Genomic DNA, 21443 nt, shown 5'->3' with positions numbered 1-21443 from the left:
GTTTTTTCCCTTGCCAAATAAACTTGGCAAGGTCTTTCTGCCAATCCTTAAAACACTTTACGCCTCTAATTATAGGTATTGTTTGGAACATAAAAATCATCTTTGGCAATACCATCATTTTAACTGTGGATATTCTCCCCCACAGGGACAAACTCAATTTTCCCCAAGTCTAATTCTTTTTTTATTTCCTTCCACTTCTCATAAGTGTCCTTATATAAGTTTATATACTTTCGTTCACATCAATAACAGGAAATCAATCTTAAACGCATGCAGTGTATGTGAGCTTTTGTTGTTTGCATGTAATGTTGTCTAGACATGTATTTAAATAAGATGAATGTATTGCAAAGAATGCTATTTTTGTTCCAATCGTTACAAATTTTAGATAAAATGGACTGTTTCAAGAAGTGGCAGAGAGACATTTCTAAATTCGTCTGGCAGGGCAAGAAGCCCAGAATAAAATTTAAAATACTAACGGATGCAAAAGAAAGAGGGGGATTTGCCCTGCCAGACCTTAAACTTTATTATGAATCAGCAGCTTTCTGCTGGTTGAAGGACTGGCTGCTTCTTGAGAACACAGACATTTTGAACTTAGAAGGTTTCAACAATGTTTTTGGGTGGCATGCATATTTGTGGTACGACAAGGTTAAAGCACATAAGGCATTTAAAAACCATATTGCCAGGAAAGCACTGTTTAATGTCTGGATACGATATAAAGACTTACTTGAAAATAAAACCACAAGGTGGTTGTCACCGATGGAGGCAAAAGCTCAGAAAAGGCTCAATATGGAAGCCAAGTGGCCAAAATATTGGGAGATCTTGGAGCAAGAAGGAGATAAATTGAAATTGCAGAGTTTTGAGAAATTAAAAGATAGAGTGCGAGATTGGCTTCATTATTATCTAATAAGAGAGGTATATAATTTGGACAAAAAAATTGGCTTCCAGGTGGAAAAATCAAAGTTGGAAACAGAATTGCTAGATCCCAATACAAAGATGCTTTCAAGAATGTATAACTTGCTGTTAAAATGGAACACTCAGGATGAAACGGTCAAATCCGCTATGATTAAATGGGCACAGGATGTTGGACATAACATTATGTTTGCTGACTGGGAACAGTTGTGGACCACAGGTATGAAATTTACGGCATGTAATGCCTTAAGAGAGAATATTATGAAAATGATATACAGGTGGTAACATGACACCAGTCAAGCTTGCAAAAATCTATCATTTGCCTGATAATAAATGCTGGAAATGTAAAGAAACTGAAGGTACATTCTTTCACCTTTGGTGGACGTGCCCAAAGATTAAGGCTTTCTGGGAGATGATCTCTAATGAAATGAAAAAGGTATTTAAATATACCTTTCTGAAGAAACCAGAGGCCTTCCTCCTGGGCATAGTCGGCTAATTGGTGCCAAAGAAGGATAGAACCTTTTTTATGTATGCAACAACAGCAGCAAGAATACTGATTGCAAAGTATTGGAAGACACAGGATTTACCCACACTGGAAGAATGGCAGATGAAAGTGATGGACTACATGGAATTGGCAGAAATGACTGGCAGAATCCGTGACCAGGGAGAAGAGTCGGTGGAAGAAGACTGGAAGAAATTTAAAGACTACTTGCAGAAATACTGTAAAATTAAGGAATGTTAAAATGATATCGGATGGAAAATAAGTGGTATTGGTAAAAAGATTATTAAGAATATGTAAATATGGATTGATAATGGTTATAAACACATGGTTATAATAGGTTAAGATACTGAGTAAAGATAAAGGACAGGGTAAGGATTTGCTGAAAGGACTTTTAAACGGGAATACAAAAGGGGAGGTGTGAGGAGGTCAAAGAACTAAGGAAATGAGTTGAAAGGTTATTGAAAGATGTTTGTGTTCTCTTTTTGCTGTTTTGCTGTCTTATTGTATTGTTTTTTTGTTCTTTTGGTTTTTTTGTTTGCTTTTATTGATGTAAGGTATTGTTTGATTTGTTTATTTTTTTATTGTTCTTTTTCTTTTTCTGTATTTTCCAAACCCTTAATAAATATCATTTAAAAAAAAAAGACATGTATTTAAATAATGAAGGTAACATTTCACAATAGTAAGTAGAATATAATATTTAACGTGAATCTGTAGTGTTGATTCTGAATGAGGATGTACTGAGACTGAGCTGGTTTTGGTGTTTGGTGGAGGGAGCTGGAAATGTTTGTATCTGGGAATGGAGAGTTGCTCAAAGTGGAGCCGAGACTGGTGGTGTTGCTTTGGAAGCAGAGTTAGACTAATATTATAGGAACAGCAGCATAAGTCCCATTGTTATAGTTGCAATAGTGGAACCATGAAGACACAGAAAGATTGAAAGCACCTACTTATATGCCAAAGGTAATCTTGAAACCCTGATCTATTCTTTTGATTTATAGATACATTATGTCAGATATAATGTGTATAGATATATTTCGTGGCAGGAGAAATAAAAGGGGCATTCCCTGGCATAACCAGGAAAGGCTCTGTTCCCAGCTGCACGTCTTGCATGGGGAGGGAAGGGGGCACAGGGAAGAAGGGGCCGTACCAGAGCATCTCAAAGCAATGTTGGGAGGGGGACACATGGTGACGCAAGTGTGTGTAGAATGCTATCCCAAAAATGACGCAGGCGAGAAACAATATGGATGAGTATAAGGTGGAAGGAGGTTCAGGTAGGTCCCAAACCCAGAGTGCTAAGGGTCAGCTTCCTCCAATTCCACCAGCTGCCCCAAGGCACGATCCCCCTCTGGGCCCTGAGGGTGGAAAGTCTCCTTGCACTTTTGCAACTGGACATGATCCGAGGGAGTCCTCCTGCCAGCAGAGCACAATGCATACTATTGATGTAATTATCTTATTGTTGCTGTTGCCATCATGGACTGGCTGGATGCAGAGAAGGGGGGAGACCCTTCTTTTTGCTCTCCTAAATCTTCCACCATTCCTGCTTCACTGGATTCCATGAGTTCTATTTTTATTGGGGGGGGGGCTTTTCTCTATCCTCTTTCTCCATTCTATCTGACATGTGCATCCTGTTGATTTAAAGCAGAGTCCCGTGCCCAGCGGAAGGATGAGGAGTACGTGCTGCATACTCTATATTGCTTTATTATTTACAGTTCAAAGCTGGCATATTACAGAGAGACATCTTGCCTCTGCCGGAGCAGAAAAATGCATCCTCTCTCCTCAACAGCTTGGAGAGAATCACACAGTGAAAAACAGGAAACCAGTGTACGTCACATCCAGCCCCCCTTCCCGTGAGAAACTCCAACAGTACAGACTGTGGAATGTAAACACCTGTCTCGTGACAAGCCCTTTCGCTGCACAGTGAAGGAATGCAGAAACCAACATCCTCCCCCTTTCTGTGAACATCACTGGGCAGCGTGTTCGTACAATATCAGTACAAACCCAACTTCTGCACATAGGTACAGTGTTGATCCCTTGATACAATCTTGGATAATACATCAGCAGGAATTTCATTACCTGGCATATAGGACACCGTTACGAGTCCCTTCTGAATACATTCCCTAGCATGCTGCAACTTTAATTGCAAGTGCTTCGTGCTTTGCTTACAACCTTCAGACTTCAGCAAAGCCAAACATGCTTTGTTGTCCTGGTAAACCTGGATTGGACATTTGACAGGAATTTTCATATCTTTGCACAATTGTACTAACCACTCACAATCCTTAAGTGAATAAGACAGTGCATTCAGTTCAGCTTCACAAGTACTTAAGCTAACTGTTGTTTGCTTCTTGCATGACCAATCAAACAGACCCTGATTGTACATGTAGCAAACTCCAGACGTACTTTTCCTGTCTGTAGTGTCACTTCCAAAACTTGCATCTGCAAATATCTCAAGACCACCAGACTTCTGATTGTTAAGTCTCAGTCTGTAATGCATAGTGCCTTTCATTTTTTTTTATTTTTTTTAATAAAAATTTTTATTGCGTTTCTTTCCATAGGTAAACAGATTTGTTTAAACAGCAGCATACAAGAAACATTTTCTATATATATAAAGAAAAACAGATAAAAAGAAAAAATCATCGAGAAATTTTCACAACATCTTTTTGGACCTCCTCACATCCTCTCAGCATTGCATTCATCATTCTAGCCAGTTCAGCAATTTATTATCTTGTTTCCCAACTTATTATACCTTTGAATTTATTATGTTACCAATTTCTAAAATTTGTAATTTAATTTTAAGACTCTTAATAAACATAATATATTGTTTCTATTTTGTCTCGTCTTTTTCCATCAACACTTGCTTTATCATTTACTTAGATAAATTGCAGAAGCATAACATTTCTTAGTCGTGCACAATCTTAACATTCATACAACTTATAATATTTTTGCAAATAGTCCTTAAATTTTTTCCAGTCCTCCTCCATTGTTTCTTCGCTCAGATCTCGAATTCTGCCAGTCATTTCTGCCAACTCCATATAGTCCATCAGCTGCGTCTGCCAGTCCTCCAGTGTGGGTAAATCTGGTGTCTTCCAGAACTTTGCAATAAGAATCCTAGCTGCTGTGGTTGCATACATAAAAAAGGTTCTGTCCTTCTTTGGCACCTTCCGGTCCACCATGCCCAAGAGAAAGGCCTCTGGTTTCTTAGAGAAGGTATATCTGTATACCTTTTTCAGCTCATTATGTATCATTTCCCAAAAGGCCTTTACTTTCGGGCAGGTCCACCAGAGGTGAAAGAAAGTCCCTTCTGCCTCCTTGCATTTCCAACACTTATTATCAGAAAGATGGTATATTTTAGCCAACTTGACTGGGTTCATGTACTACCGGTATACCATTTTCATAATGTTCTCTTTCAAGGCACTGCATGCCGTGAATTTCATACCGGTGTTCCATAACCATTCCCAGTCCTCAGACATAATGTTATGTCCTACATCCTGTGCCCATTTTATCATAGCAGATTTAACTGTCTCATCTTGTGTGTTCCATTTAAGCAGCAAGTCATACATCCTCGAAAGTACCTTAGTCTTTGGTTCTAGTAACTCCGTCTCCAGTTTCGATTTCTCCAACTGGAAACCCACTTTTTTGTCCATTTTGAATACCTCCTGAATTTGAGCATAATGTAACCAATCTCGCACCTTACCTTTTAATTTATCCTGGCTTTGGAGCTTCCAATTATCTCCAACTCTTTCAATCAACTCCCAATATTTTGGCCAATAGGCCTCCATATTGGGCTTTTTTTTAGAAATCTTGGCTTCCACAGGTGATAACCACCTCGGGGTCTTACTTTCTAATAAATCCTTGTACTTCATCCAGACGGCAAAAATTGATTTTCTGACAATATGGTTTTTGAACAATTTATGAACCTTCGCCCTGTCATACCACAAATATGCATGCCAACCGTACACATTATCAAACCCTTCCAGATCTAGGACATCGGTGTTTTCCAACAGGAGCCAATCCTTCAACCAGCAGAAGGCTGCAGCTTCATAGTACAACCTTAAATCCGGCAGGGCAAACCCCCCTCTTTCTTTTGAGTCAGTTAGTATTTTAAATTTTATTCGGGGCTTTTTGCCCTGCCAGACAAACTTAGAAATATCCTTCTGCCATTTTCCAAAACATTCCATTCTGTCCACGACCTGAAGGGTTTGAAATAAGAATAACATTTTTGGCAAAACACACATCTTTATAGCTGCGATTCGGCCTGACAAGGTAAGTTTCAATCTTGACCAGATATCCAAGTCTTTTTTAATTTCCAACCAACATTTTTCATAGTTATCTTTGAAAAGATTTAAGTTTTTAGCGGACAAGTATACCCCCAGGTATTTCACTTTTTTAACCACACTTAACTCTGTCTCTTTCTGGTACCCCTCTATCTCTGTAGGTGTCAGATTTTTGACCAAAACCTTAGTTTTTTGTTTGTTTAGCTTAAATCCCGCCACCCGACCAAACTCCAAGATAAGTTCCAAAACTCTTTTTGTGCTAGATTCTGGCTCCTGTACTGTCAAGACTAGGTCATCTGCGAAGGCTTTCAGTTTGTATTGTTTCGCTCCGACCTCTATACCTTGCACCAACTGGTCCTCCCTGATCATATTCAGCAATACCTCCAGAACAGAAATAAATAGCAGAGGGGATAGAGGGCACCCCTGTCGTGTCCCTTTTTCAATTTGAAGTTCTTCCGACACCACATTGTTCACTATCAATTTGGCTTTTTGCTCTGAGTAAATTGCTTCTAGCCCATTTTCAAACCCCCGTCCCACTCCCATACCCTTCAAGTTTTTCTTCATAAACATCCAAGAAATGTTGTCAAATGCTTTCTCCGCATCAATAAAGATTAAAGCAGCCCTTGTGTTTCTAATTCGCAACAGCTCCAATATATCAATAATATTCCTGGTGTTGTCGGACATGTGTCTACCAGGGAGAAAGCCTGCTTGGTCCTTGTGAATTACTTCATTTAATACATTTTTAAGTCTACTTGCTAAAATGTCTGCAAATATTTTGTAATCCACATTCAGGAGTGAGATGGGACGGTAGTTCTTAAGCTGAGTCTTTTCCCTCTCTGACTTGGGAATCAATGTGATGAATGCTTCTTTCCACGTTTCCGGTGCCCTTCTCCCCTCCATAATCTGGTTACAAACCTCCAACAACGGTTGTATCAAACAATCCTTCAAAATCTTATAATATTTGGAGGTGAGACCATCTGGGCCTGGAGATTTGCCAAGTTGCATATTTTGGATGGCACCTTCAATTTCCTGTTGAGTTATTTTACTGTTAAGAATTGATCTTTTATCTTGACTTATTTTAGATAGTCCATTTGTCCTCAAGAATTGGTCTATTTCCGATTCTTTCTGAGGCCCCTGTGCATAAAGCTCTTTGAAATATCTGTGGAAGCACTTTCTTATTTCTTCTGGTTTCTGAACTATTTTTCCTTGAATCTCCAAGTTTGTAACCGTATTTAACTTTTGTCTTTTTTTCAACTGCCAAGCTAACAACTTTCCACATTTATTTGCTGATTCAAACGATCTCTGCTTCATTTGTTTAATTTTCCACTCAATCTCTTGATTGATCAGTTTCGAATATTGTGCTTGGTGGAATTTGATCTCTCTTAGCACCTCTTTTGACTTCGGTTTGGTTCTCAACTTTTTCTCTCCTTCACTTATTTTCTCTAAAAATTTTTCCTTTTTTCCATTCCAAAATTTTCTCTTTATTGTATTTTGTTGTATCAGAAACCCTCTCATTACAGCTTTACTTGCATCCCAGATTATTCTTTTCTCCACCGTGGTGTTCAAGTTTATTTCAAAGTAGTCCTTTAGCGTTTTTTGGGCCTTCTTAACGATCTCTTGATCTCTTAGCAAGGTGTCATTCATTCTCCATCTGAAGGATCCAGTTGGGAAAAGTCTCAATTCCATTTTTAAGGCATTATGGTCGGAGCAGGTTTTTGGGCAGATTTCCACCTTTCTCGTTTTCGGGGCCAGCCCTCTAGATATCCAAATTTGGTCGATTCGTGTCCATGACAAGTGGGCCTCAGAAAAGAAGGTTCCTTCCTTACCCAAGGGGTTCCTTGTCCTCCAAATGTCAATCAAGTCCATATTGTCTGTCATTTCAAAAAAGGTTTTAGGAAGTCTGCCGTCTGTTGTTAAGTTTTGATTTTGAGATTTGTCCATATTTGTAGACACCACCCCATTCATATCTCCCATCACAATAATATTAGAATAGTCCAAGTAGTCCATCATTGTCTCATGCAGCTTCTTATAAAATTCTGATTTTCCATCATTTGGCGCATAAACTCCTAATATCAAAATCTTTTCCCCTTGTGTTTGGATTTCAATTGCGAGAATTCTTCCATGATCATCTTTAAATAAGAATTTTGGTGACAGGTTCTCCTTTGCATAAATTACAACGCCTCTTTTTTTGACTTTGTCTGATGAGATAAATTCTAGGCCAAGTCTTTTATTAATTAATACTTTCCTGTGGAGCCTAGTCACATGTGTTTCTTGAAGGCATATTACATCCAATTGTTCTTTTTTCAAAATATGAAATATCCTCCTTCTTTTTTCCGGAGAATTCCCGCCATTTATGTTCCAGCTAAGTAGCTGCAGAGACATCCTGTTCTATTTAAGACGTTCTTAAGATGGGGTGCCTTCCTTTTGCTCAGATCCCGAGGGTGCAGGCGTAGGCCCGCTTCCAGGCAGTATTGGTGCTGGTACGGCTGGAAGCCAATCCACTCCTTTTTGGAGATCTTCTCCGTGGTCGTGAAGGAACTTTTGGTTATCTTCAGGTGTTCTGATTTTAACCTTCCTTTCTTTGTAGGTAAAGGATAATCCTTGTGGGAACTCCCACCTATAGGGAATGGCGTTGTGTCTCAGCAATTTTGCTAGTTCTGAATAGGTGGCTCTAAGGTCCAACAGCTGTCTCGGGATATCTCTATAAATTTCCACCCTTTTGTCTTGTATTTCAATTGCTTTTTTGAAATGGAGACCTAGGATCTTGTCCCTCTCTTCCTTTGATCTTAAAATTATCAAACAGTCTCTGGATCTGTCTTTCCTTACCAATCTTCCCAGTCTATATGCCGAAACAATCCTGAAGTCTGTATCTTCCTTTAAACCCCAGAACTTCGAGAATTCCTGTGTTAAGTACCCAATCAAATCTCCTTGCTCGAGTTCCGGGATACCTCTCAATTTGATGTTACTCTCGCGATTTTTCAGTTCCACCATTGACAGATAAACTTGTTGTTCACCCACCTGTTTGTGCAGGGGCTTAACTTCTCCTTTTATTTCTTCCACTTCTTTTTGTAAAGCTCCCACTTTCTGGATTGCTTCTCCAGCTAATTCCCGATTTTCCGCTGTTGCTCCTTGCAAATTCTCTATAGCTTGCGTGTGCTGGGAAACTTGATCAGTCAATTTTTGAATCGAGGAAGTTGCTTTATCTATCTTCAAAGACTGGTCGTCCACCTTCTGGTTTAAACTTGATAATTGCTCCAATATTTGTTTAAATAATATATCTGACCCACCTGCTGCCATCTCTTCCTCAGTGGACTTCTCAGTTGTTTCCCCTTGTTCCCTTTGGGTCACCAGTACAGCTGGAACCGACGATCGGCGTCCTTGGGTCAGTGTTGTTTGTACAAATTGTGCTGGTTTTCTTTCCTTTTCTTTTTCCTTGGCCTCTTTAGATTCCTTAGCTTTAGATGCTCTTGTTCTCCCTGCACCACTCATTACACATCTGTCAGTGTTCAAGGTCAAATTGTCTATTGTTCCATGGGAGAGACAAATTCAATTATAAACAACCGGTAAAGTGGAATTCAAAACAAAAGTCAGTTCCCAGGATTTTATAATCCGAAAGCCCTGTAGGGGGAGTGCCACCAAGTTTCAAAGACAAAGAAGGAAGTAGTCCGCCATTAAAGTTCCAGATTTTTTCGACTCAGTAAGTTCAATAATCCAACAGTCCCTTCAAAGATTCAAAGTTCCCCAAAGCACCTTTTAAAGTTCAGCCAAGTTTCACAAAAGGTGCTTGCAACAATATCACATCCAGACTTTCCTGCTCAGATGTATCAGTTATGCTCCAACAAAGTTTTTACAAAGTTTGCAACTGTTTCCGCAGTTTGACACAGACTCTCTCTCCGGCAGCCCGACGATCTGGCTCTTTAAAAATACAACCCAAAGGAAGGGGGAGGTAGGAGAAAAACCCCCGTTACTCCTTCTTATAATCAAAGTCCCTTTCCACCTTCAGTTCAGCAGGAAAAAGAGCGGGTTTAATAGCACGAAAAAGTTAGAACTTCCCACAGTCCCATTTCAAGCGCTTTCCGCTTTTTAAAGCTTTGCTTTGATCTTGTCAGCAATGTCGGAAGACGGACTTCCCTTTTCTCGTCTCCCGTTTTCAGCCAGATTTAACAAATTCTTTGCCAATTTTAAGCCCTTTACTCACGGGTATGTTACTTGCAGTTTGGTGTTGAATTTAGGAAGAAGGATCAGCGCTCATCTGCAACGGCCGCGCGGCTTCACTTCCGCGGAAAGAGCGATGAACTCACAGCACCGCTACCCCTCCTTCACTCCGGGTCTCCTTACGGGGTCCCTTCTGTGTTTTCAGAGCAGCTTCTGGTGCCCGCCGAGTCCCACGGCCACGGGCTCACTCTACCCGTGGTTTATCTTAATGGGTCGTCGCTATGCCGCAGCGAACGACCCTTTTCCGCGGAGCCCCTCTTCAGAGCTCGAAGAGGACCGCCATTACAGTTTCGCGCCGCCCCCGGAAACCACCATGCATAGTGCCTTTCAAATACCGCGCTATGCGTTTCAGAGCTTTCCAATCCTTGACACTAGGATTGTTGACTTGTCTGCTTAGCAAATTACAGCTAAAAGCAATGTCTGGTCTTGAACATCTGGCAATGAAGTTTAGCTTGCCTAGCACACTTCTGTATATTGTAGTGTCAGAAAATGCTTCTTCAGTGTTATCTACCTGATAACCTGTTGTCATCGGTGTGTCTACAGGGTTAGCATCCATCAGGTTTAGTTTGCTTAACATATCAGCAATTTTCCGTGATTGGTGTACTAGAATGTTACCATCTTGATCTCTCTCTATCTCCAGAGATAGGTAGTTGTTTACCTCACCAAGATCTTTCATGTCAAAGTGCTCTTTCAGTTGAGCTAGGGCGTTATTGTACATTGCGACATCTTTCCAAAAGAATAATAAATCATCAACATAAAACAAACAGTACAGTTTCTTTTGCCCCTCCTCTTTGACAAATACACATGGATCAGCTTTCCCTTGCTGAAAACCTAAAGAAAACAATACTTCAGTGAGTTTTGTGTGCCAACACCGTGCACTTTGTTTGAGACCATAAAGGGATTTCTTCAGAGCACAAACAAATCCCTGTTTTACCTGTACGCCATCAGGTGGAAGCATATAAAGTGATTCATCTAGAGATCCGTACAGAAAAGCTGTATTAATATCATGGTGACTAATGTGTAGATTTTCCTCTGCAGCTAGCTTGAGCATAAGCCTAATGCTCTCATATCTCACTGTGGGCGAGTAGGTCTCGTGATAGTCTTCACCTGGTACCTGTGCAAAACCTTTGGCTACCAATCTGGCTTTGTGTCTGACTATCTTGCCATTTTGATCTGTCTTCGCTTTGAAGACCCATTTGCTTCCAAGCAGTTTCATTCCTGGAACTACTGGAACTAGCTCCCATGTTTTGTTCCTTTCTAAGGAATCAAGCTCAGCCTTCATGGCATTTAACCATGGCTCAGCTTCCTTTGAATCCAAACCCTGGATTTCTTGGAAACTTGAAGGTTCAAATACCTTCTTGGAGCTTTTAACAGCTGTTACTGCTATCGTAGCAAATTCATCAGCAAATCTCTTTGGAGGTTTGCCTTTTGTGGCTCTTTGTGACCTGCGAATTAGCCTTAAGTCTTCAACACTCTCCTCTTCCTTCTTGGGAGAAAAACGACCTATTGTGAACAATGGTTCCTCCAATTCTTGATCAGAGCTTTCAGAGGGTCGCATAGAGGCTTTCGCACTCTTGAAATCCTCTGAATCACCCGATTCAGTTTCAGATTCAGACTCAGAACCTTCATCAGTGGGTTGTTGTGGTTGCTTTTGACTATCGTCAGTCTCATCACCGTCATCAGGATAACATTGGAAAATTCCCACATTCTCCCCCCACTTTGCATTGTACTCAACACTTCTCGTGAGCTTAATTGTCTTAGAGTCAGTCATCATTATTCTGTAAGACCCTTTCTGATAACCTAGAAAGATACCATGCAATCCACGCTTGTCTAACTTGGAGTTTTGTGGTGAGTGAACCCACATGTCAGAACCAAAAATCTTCATGTGTTTGATGTATGGCTTCTTGCCAAACATCTTCTCATAGGGGGTACAACCAATCGCTGAAGATAACCTGCGATTGTAACTGTAAACAAAACACGAGAGAGCTTCGGCCCAATAACTCTCTGGAAGATTGGCATCATGCAGCAAGGTTTTTAACCCTTGAAGCAATGTCTGATTTGCCCGTTCCGCAAGTCCATTCTGCCATGGCGAGCGAGGACTAGACAAATCGTGTTGAATTCCTTTCTCAGTCAGAAAAGCTTCAAACTGCTGAGAAGTGAATTCTCCCCCACGATCACTGAAAAGAGTCTTTATCTTCTTACCATGCACATTTTCCAACCAAGCACAGAATTCCTTGAACCTAGGAAAAGCCTCTGATTTCTGCTTGAGATTGTACACAAAAATATATCTAGAAAATGCATCAATGAGAACCATGAAGTACCTATTTCCACCCAAAGAGGGCGCTAGTGGTCCAACCAAATCTGCATGAACAATCTGGTATGGTTCTGTAGCTTGCCTACTAGACACCTTACCTTTCGCAGCCATTTTCACCTTGTTTGCTGCGCATGCTTTGCACTTCATGTGGTACCTGCAGGGTTTAATAGTCATACCTTCAACCAAGGCAGGCATTTTAGATACTGCCTCAAAATGCAAATGACCAAATTTTCTATGAAAATCATGAATACATTCTGCATGCAAACTTTTGTTAGAACCTGCAATGCAACAAGTGTCATCCTTTTCAACATCATCATAATACAAAACAAACAAACGATCAACATATTCAGCATGCAATACATAATCATTTTTCTTTGTGATGATGCACTTCTTGTTCTTGAAGGACACGTCAATGTTCCGCTCATTCAGCTGTCCAACGCTGAGCAGATTATGTTTGGCGTCTGGCACGTAAAGCACGTTCTGTATCGATAAGTCCAAACTGTGAAGAACAACAGTTCCGTAGCCTTTACTGGGAATAGTGTGGTCATCCGCCTGGTGAATCGCACCTTCTTGCGGCATAAAAGACACAAACAGTCTCTTATCGTTGCACATGTGGTGAGTTGCTGCTGAATCAACCACGAAGAAAGATCTAGACGTCTTCTGGACCTCTGCAACCTTTGGAGTGAAGCGTGAAACCATAGCCTTGTGCTGCGTTGTCCTAGACACCGGACCTTTGCCTTTGCCTCGGCCTTTTCCACGCGATGAGCTTTCGCTGCGCTGCTCTGTCTTGGCCCTGGGATATCTGCATTCCCTCTTCATATGGCCTAGACGTCCACAAGAGTAGCATTTCACTGCCTTCAAAGCTTTGGCGCCATCTGGTGGTTCCACTGCACTAAGGGACGACGTCTGTGAAGACTCCCCCTTGCCCATGCAGCTAGCACCCCGGCGATCCGCTTCATTTAATATCACGGCAGTTACATAGTCCACTGTCAGCTGAGCGGTTGGCTGCACAGCAATCTGGGTTGCAACAGACTCCCAACCTGAACCCAAAGATTGTAGTATCATGAAAGAATACACAGCCTCTGGAAAGTTGAGCCCTCTCTGTTGCAGCTCATGTCTCAGATTTTGCATCTCCATCAGATGTAAACGCACATCTCCACCTTCAGCAAGAGCCATATTATGCAGCTTGTTAAAGTAAAACATAGTAGATCCAGCTTCTGTCCTTAAGTGAGCCTCTCTCAAAGCGTCCCAAATTTCTCTGGCTGAGGTCTTATCACGCAATAGACAGAGCTCTTCTGGGGATACTATCAATGTAAGAGTTCCCCGTGCTTTGGAATCTTTAGCTTCCCATGCATCTGTAACTGGAACTGGGGGGGTTTCTGTAATCACCTCAAACAAACCCTCTTTCCGCAGAATTGCCTCTGCATATAGAACCCAGTCTGCATAGTTTTTCTTGTTGAGCTTAGGAATCCCACAAGCATCCTGAAGGGCCATCATGACTCTGGCATTAGCCTTCAGCGTCATATATGCTGCTTTAAATCTTGCTGCGTCACTGCTGCAGCTGCTTCATTCCAAAAGCGCACTTAAAAGTTACTTTCGATTTCCCCAGCATAGTAACTTGAGCCTGGGAGCCTTTTGCCTGTTCCCGGCAAAAACGGCTTTAAAAGTCCAAAGTCCAGCCATAAAGCAATTAACTAGAAGCTGGCAGGCTGCCCGGAGCAGTAGCACATACCTCATCAATCACTTTTACGCGCAGAGCAGATACCGTTCCGATCTGTCCCTCTGCATTCCGATCCTTTGCCGGCACTCCGATTCGACTTCTGGGCCCATAACCACGTGTTGATTTAAAGCAGAGTCCCGTGCCCAGCGGAAGGATGAGGAGTACGTGCTGCATACTCTATATTGCTTTATTATTTACAGTTCAAAGCTGGCATATTACAGAGAGACATCTTGCCTCTGCCGGAGCAGAAAAATGCATCCTCTCTCCTCAACAGCTTGGAGAGAATCACACAGTGAAAAACAGGAAACCAGTGTACGTCACATCCAGCCTCCCTTTCCCGTGAGAAACTCCAACAGTACAGACTGTGGAATGTAAACACCTGTCTCGTGACAAGCCCTTTCGCTGCACAGTGAAGGAATGCAGAAACCAACACATCCTTCCTCGTCTTCTCTCCAAACTGAAAGGTCCCAGATACTGAACTGTGCACAGTACTCCAAATGTGTTCACACCATAGGTCTGTTGAGAATTTCCATTCCTCAAGGAGCAGATATGGGTTTGTTATGTGTCACATGTCGGTTTACATTCCAGCACAGTATGCTGGGAATTTCCGTTGTGCTGTTGCAAGATAAGGATCAGACAGACGCAGCAATGGAGAATAAGAAGGTGAAGTTTATTGCCAGGCAATAAGGACCCAGTTGGAATCTCTTCCAAAGAACTGGGACCTCGATTGACAGAAATACAGGGGTCTTTATACCTGAGCAAATCACAGCAAATCATAGATCATAAGACAATCATGAAGGACTCATACTTGGTCAGCAAAAATATCAGCCAATCAGCAAGCAGTTGTCACGCTCCTAGCTACTGGTATAGCACTGGTCAAGCACAGGGTTCCAGTTCCGCTTTCCAATGCTCCCAGTGACGCTCCGTCTAACCTTTCCCCTAGTTATGACAGGACAGGGAGCTTGGACATTTTGTGGTTTTGCTCTTCCTGTTCTGTGGATTAATTTAGCCTGTTTCTGATGGGGAATTTGTACCAGACTCTCTGATTCATGTCTTTGTCCGGGGTGCACAGATGTTTCTAGGGGAAAGGTCGGTTCCTAACTTGCTGTCTCAAGCAGTTTGCAGCACAGCTTCCCTTTTGATTCAAGTGGATTTATAAAGTACTGTAATCCTTGATTCGTGTAAGCATATATGAATATATATTGAATATATTGATTATTGATAACTGGTTATATGGATAATATAGGGGTAGCCCTTCCTTCCTTGCCTCAGTGCGAATAGCTTTTGCTTTTCTCTGTCTCTCTGAGAATACAAAGAGAGAGACGAAATGTTTCTTTGTCCTGATTTATGATTAATAAATCCGTAGTTGTAGTATGCTTCCACAAGCCTCACGCCTATTCTGTGTCCGCAGTTCGCTCTGCTGATATAGTGTGCCCTGGCTTCGAAGCCTGGGTCGCTGATTTACATCGGAGCAGAGGCTGATGGGTCTTCGCAGCGGGACGGCTGGAAGGAGATGACCCACCTGGGGCTAGCCAGCTGGCCTTGCGACCCTCTGCATGCCAACAAGATCTGCACTACAACCATTAGGAGAGTAGCAGGTGTATTTTCAAACGGTTCCCTAAACATCCCCAGCGTGAGATTTGCAGTTTTCCCAAGCCAGTGCACACAGGGTCAACAATTTCCCAGAGTTACCTAACATGACCCCAAGGTCTCACTCCTGGTCCCTCACCTCCTCCTCATCAATCCAACGTGCATCTGTTTAATCTTTTTGACCATGAACTGGAACCCTGCCAGAACCAATGGATGGTGCCAGCTTGGTTCTATGACAAAGGAACATGTAAAATGTCAAACATCAAGAACTTCCCTGAAGGCCTTCAGAGGTCTTCCAAAAGTTACTTTCTCTCTGACATCTGATGATGATGATAATTATTATTAATAAATTATTATGGGGGCGTGTGTTCCACAGGGAGGGCGCCACTACCAAGAAGGCCCTCTGCCTGGTTCCCTGTAATTATGAGGGAACTGCCAGAAGACCCTCGGAAGTGGACCTCAAGTGTCCGGGCTAAATGATGGGGGGTTTTCTTTTCCTTGTGTTAGAGGGATGTTGAAACAAGGTGTGATTGACTAGGCCATGTCTGGATCACAGATTTCTACCCAAGAGCCACAATTGCTTTGCATTCACAAACACTATGTGAAATATCACTAGTAAACAGAATAATTTAAACAAGGAAACCAACAACAGTATTAAAATTGCAGGAAGAGAGAAAAAAACTGGATTAAAAATGACCCAACCACAAGATGAAAAGTCTCCATACTTAATGAGGGAAGGGGGAGGCATGGGGGGGGGGGCTTTTGAAGTCTCCCTGCTGGCAAGGGAATTCCCGAGCAAGGGCGCCTCTGTCTGTCTGGAATCCCTCACTGCCTCATCTCCAGCAGGAAGGGAGGATTTCCAGACTGGGACCCTTCACTGTTAGGGGGAGGTGCTGGGACATGGGCAGCTGGATGGATGGACATCAGCCTGCAGAAACGCACCCCCCCTTCCTTTCACAGGACAGTTCAAGCAGAGCCCAGAATAATTAGGGTTGCCATATTTCAAAAAGTAAAAACCAGGACAACTCCAAAATTGTAGAACTTTTTCTTTTTTAGACAAGGCCCCAAATAAACGCCAAAAAAGCCCATGATTTTTCGACTGACTTGTCTTAAATTCAGAACAAAGTGTCATTTTTTGGAAATTCTGCCTTTGAAATCTTTTGCAAGTCTTTCTTTTGAATGGAGGGGGGGGGCGTTCAATCTGGCCAGTCCCCACGCAGAAGAATAAATGGAAACGTATCAAAGAGGGCAGCATTTGGAAACCACCTGGTTGCAAACCACTCTGGGTCCTTTGGCCTCCTGCTAGCAGAACTGCCTGAACTGCTGGCTCCGCACATGGGAGCAGAGTAGGACTTACTTCCGAATGTTACCGGAAAAATCTGAGGGCTCCCTTGGACAAAAATAAAGCACCAACCAGAGCAAATTGAAGCAAATCAGCAGCCTGTAGGCCTGGTCTTTATTGAAGAAAGACTGTCGCGACAGGGTGTTCCCCTCACTTGCAGGTGAGAGGAAAAGACCCAGAAAAATAGTGTGCCAGGTCTTATAAAAACTTTTGAAATTCCCCTCCTCTAGGTCAAGCCCACCCCCAGAAACATCATGCATATATTACAGAAAGGAGGGGTTGAGGGAGGAGTTGGTGGTAACCTGAGTGTCTTGTCACCTGGCTGGTTCCTCCTTTCCCCCTCCCATGAGTCACTTCCAGGAGACAAAGGGGAGTTTGCAGTTTCCTGCCCCCTGAGGGAAGATCTGATCATTGTCCTTTGTTTCAGTCCATGCTGAATCCACTCCCATATGAAAGTTCTTTGTGATCTTGATTGTCTTCTGTCTGGGATCATCTGGGCAGGGCTCCTGCAGATGTGCTGAGACAGTGAAGGGATTTTGGCTGACCAGGGCCAACCCCCCCCCTTTGTTAGTTCTTGTCATATGGAGTAACACAAAAATGGAACAGTGCAAATCCAATGTATGGTTGATTTTCTATGAATTTATAACAGAAATGTGGCGTATGTAGTGTGTGTGTGTGTGTGAAGTTTGTACAAACAGAATGATTGGGGTGGGGGGGTTCCTGCTACAGTTCCCCCCTTCGGAGATAAGATTGCAAAGGTGGCTACTTTGCAATCCTTTTCTCCGCACAATTTAAGGTGGTAAATATTAACCTGCTATTCTCCGTCCCAGATGCGTGTGTCCATGTGAACGTGAAAGGGACTTGGATGTCATGCTTCTTAAGGATATTTGCATAGAAATATAATGGTGTAACAGTGCACATAGTTAGACATAGGATATCATGTAAAATTAATATTTTGTTGCTCAGTTACTTGTGGCATTCTAGTACCTTGGAAGAGATATTTTCTCAATAGTGGCGTATGCTTTACATTTAGCAGGAAGGTCCACTAATGACTGAAAAATGCAGTTTGCTTTGTCCCCCGCCATTTTTGTGTTCTCAGGTGTCAAGGTAGCTCTTCTGTGGTCTCACACCGGCCTGGTGTCACAGTAGTGGCAATCCCTGGTGAATCCACTTAGGGCTTTCATATTAACCATGTTGCATGGCACTCACCACAGCTGGCACAGGTTTGGGCACGTCATGAGAGAAGTGTCTTCGCCTTGGCCAGTCTATGGGATTTTTTATTATAGGCTGTGGTCTTGCACTCATGGGAAGTTGCTCACTAGCACTTAAAGGACCAAAAAGCTAATTGCAGCCTGGATACACTTGCCCAATTCAAACTGAGTCCAATTTGAATTTATCTTGCCCCATGGTTCTCAACTTTTCAAACCAACCTGTTAAAACAAAACCATTCTTAAAGGGCACTTGTCCAAATAAGTCAATTTATCTCTATAAGGGATTATTCCTGCTAAACCAAAGCATATACACCTTCCTGAAGCTTCTCCTTGGTAAAGTGAGTTTTAGCACATTTTAAAATGGGTAGGGAAGGTTGGCATAGTGCCAGGTGGGACAATCTAAACATTGGGCTACACAATTAGCCCCCCCTATTAGAACGCATAAAATGTATGAGAATCTTCCACTGGGGTGTAAGGAATAAGACGTTAAACATAAAAACAATTACACACACAAATAGCCCCCCCCCCTTTGTGGTAATAACACACTGTCAGACACATTTCAACATCCTTACGTAATAACACATGATACAAAACAAACTAATTATCAGTTGCATATCTTGAGACAATTGTGATATTTTACACATGTATCTTCTCAATGCTGGAGCACAGTCTTGAGGTTCAAAGGTGAGAAAATGTCCTTGCAATTCAACTCCTCCCCCCCTTTGTCAGCCCCACTTCCCCGGCAGTCTATATCCTTTAAAAGAGATAGCTGTGGCCACTTTGAAAACTTTGGTGTCTGTTGTTGCTGCTGCAGGTAATAGTCTTGTGGTGGCGAAGCTTTTCATTGGATCTGTAGTAACACATCTGTAGAAGTGATATCCTGTAAGGGGCAGGGTTTTGGAGACTTAAAAGACAAGAGTTAGAAAAAGAAGGGGCAAAAGCCCCCTCCCCAAGAAAATCTCCTTGAGTTATCAGCTGCAAATAATAAAATCTTAGCATGTTAAGCATTTTACTCATTTTAATATTATTATCACATTTCCATATAATTACTGTTATTATCTGCTAAGTTCGTTTGCTTTCCTTCACTTTGGAGAGAAAGAGAACTGAAAAAAATACAAGGTTAAAATAATAATGAAACACACACACACAATGACTTATGAGGAACGAAAAATAAATAAATGCTAAGACACACAATTTTAAGAAATCTGAAGTAACAATGAAAGTAAAAGAGTGTTTCTTGATGTGACAACATTGGCTAGAATGTTAATAGCAAAATACTGGGAAATGACTTAATACCAAGAAAAAATGAATGGCAATTTAAAGTTGTGCAAGTACCATGAACTAGCCAAAATGACAGAATTAATAAGAGATGCTCAGGCAAAGGTAAACAAGTACCATTTCACAAACAATGTTTGGTTGTGCTACGATTAACTTCATAGACATCATGGAAAAACGGATTAAATAAATGAAAACAGATTATTTGTAACTTAAAAAGTGTCAAAGCCACAAAGAGATGGAAGTCACTAATATAGCAGGGATTCAGACTTGTTTCACAGAACAGAAAGAAAAGTTGCTGGGGGGGGGGGGAAGGGACAAACACTTTGTTATCGGGGTTCACATATCCTGTTAAAAGGGAAAACTATTTAATGTGAGAAGCCTGTCAGGAAATGCTGTTCCTAAAATTCCCATTGAGGGGGGGAATGCTTTGATATTTACCTGTGAAAAGAATTTGGCATGTTAAGATTTGGAACCTGGAAAGCTCTTGACTTTTGATGGGCTAGTTTTTTGTTTGTTTGGTTGTTTTTTGTTTGTTTTTAACCCTTTTGTCTTACGTAGCCCCTGGAGCAAAGACACATTAAGGGTGATTTCCCTCAATGGTTCCAAGTTTTTTTTTTTCATAAGGAAATTTGGATAAGTTTCTCCCTGCAGGCAAGCTCTCAAAACCTCCTCTCTCCACCCTACAGTTCCCCCCTTTCCTCTCTTTTTTTTGACTGATCTAGCCTCTGTGTATGTGCAGAGTTCATGTCTCAGCAAACCTTTTATACTATTGAAAATGTTGCATCTTTTGGCTAAATTAGAATTTGAATAAGGGAAGGAAAGGGTAAGGAGTAGATTTTAAAAATAGGGTTAGATTTTAAAACAAAAAGGAGAAACTCAGCAATTCAAGTATTCACCAAAGCTAGCAATTGCAGCCCAAGCAAAGGACTGCTTCCTTTATGTACAGGAAAGGGCTAATATCCCTCTGGCTATTCGCGGAACAATGCCACACCCTTATATATGGGGAAAATGGCCAGAGAGTCAGAATTCATAGGATATATATATATATATATATATGCAGGTTTTGGTGTCCTCGGGTGTCTTCCCGTGTAAAAGTTGGGGTGTCTAGGCGACGTTTCGACGAGGTCTCACTCGTCATCTTCAGGCTGGTGCTTTCGGCTTCTTGTTACTGGAACAGAGCGGGATCTCAGTGTTTGAGTTCCTATAAATACTGTAGAGGGGTGTGGTGTATTGCCTCAAAAGTTCTGGGCAGAGGGGAAGTTCCCAGGCTAGTGTTCTTTTCTTCTTTTGTTCCTTAATTACTTGAGGGATATCTTGAGTGATTACTTGAGTGATATTCTGAGTACCACTTAGGTGGGTCATTAGGTGTGGATTAGTTGCTAAAGCCTTCGTGTCTTGACCTCTTGAATTTGTGAAGAGTTTTTCTGAGAAGATGGCTGTACTGCACTTAGTTGTGCTCTGGCTTGGCTTCGTGTATAGGGGCGAGCTGTGGTTTTGTGCCCTGTGCCAGCCAGATCTGTGTAGGGATTGCAGGGGGGTGCAGCATCCGGAGGTGCCACTATGGTTTGGCTACTGGATGGTGTCTGTAATTTATCTGTGGAGAGGGTCTGGGTTTGGGTCTGGTGTGGTTGATTGGTGATGGCGTTCTGTGTGCCTCTGGTTCTGGTGTCGGTTTTTGTGGGGAGGGCTAATTTCCAGATGTCTGGCAGGCGGGACGTGTCGTCACACTTGTTCATGTTGTGAGGGTGTTTCTCTATCTCGATGGCTTCCATGATTATTCTCTTGTGGTGATGTTCCATGTTAAAGAGCAATTTGGAATCTGCAAAATTAATTTCGTGTCCTGTTTCTTTCATGTGTTGGAAAAGAGAGGAAGTTTTTTCTTCTTTTTTGACGGCATTCTTGTGTTCTGCGATACGTGCATTTATTCGTCTGTTTGTTTGTCCAATGTACGTGGCTGGGCAGATATGTTGACGACACCTTTGTAATTTGGCCACACGGGAAAGAAAAACTAGATAGCTTCCTCACACATCTCAACAGCCTACACCCCAAAATACAATTCACTATGGAAATAGAAGCCAACAACCAACTTCCCTTCCT

At 41.9% G+C, this 21443-nt stretch overlaps 1 protein-coding gene across 3 annotated transcripts in view; it reads right to left on the bottom strand.

Moving 5' to 3' along the window:
* Positions 1–21443, bottom strand: part of LOC310701436 (uncharacterized protein) — an 80136-nt gene that overhangs the window by 46039 nt on the left and 12654 nt on the right. The window lies entirely within an intron of this gene.

The sequence above is a fragment of the Podarcis liolepis genome (assembly GCF_965112155.1).
Source record: "Podarcis liolepis genome assembly, chromosome: 2".
Lineage (NCBI taxonomy): Eukaryota > Metazoa > Chordata > Lepidosauria > Squamata > Lacertidae > Podarcis > Podarcis liolepis.
The sequence above is the reverse complement of the archived record's forward strand: the minus strand, read 5'-3'. Positions and strand labels throughout refer to the sequence as shown.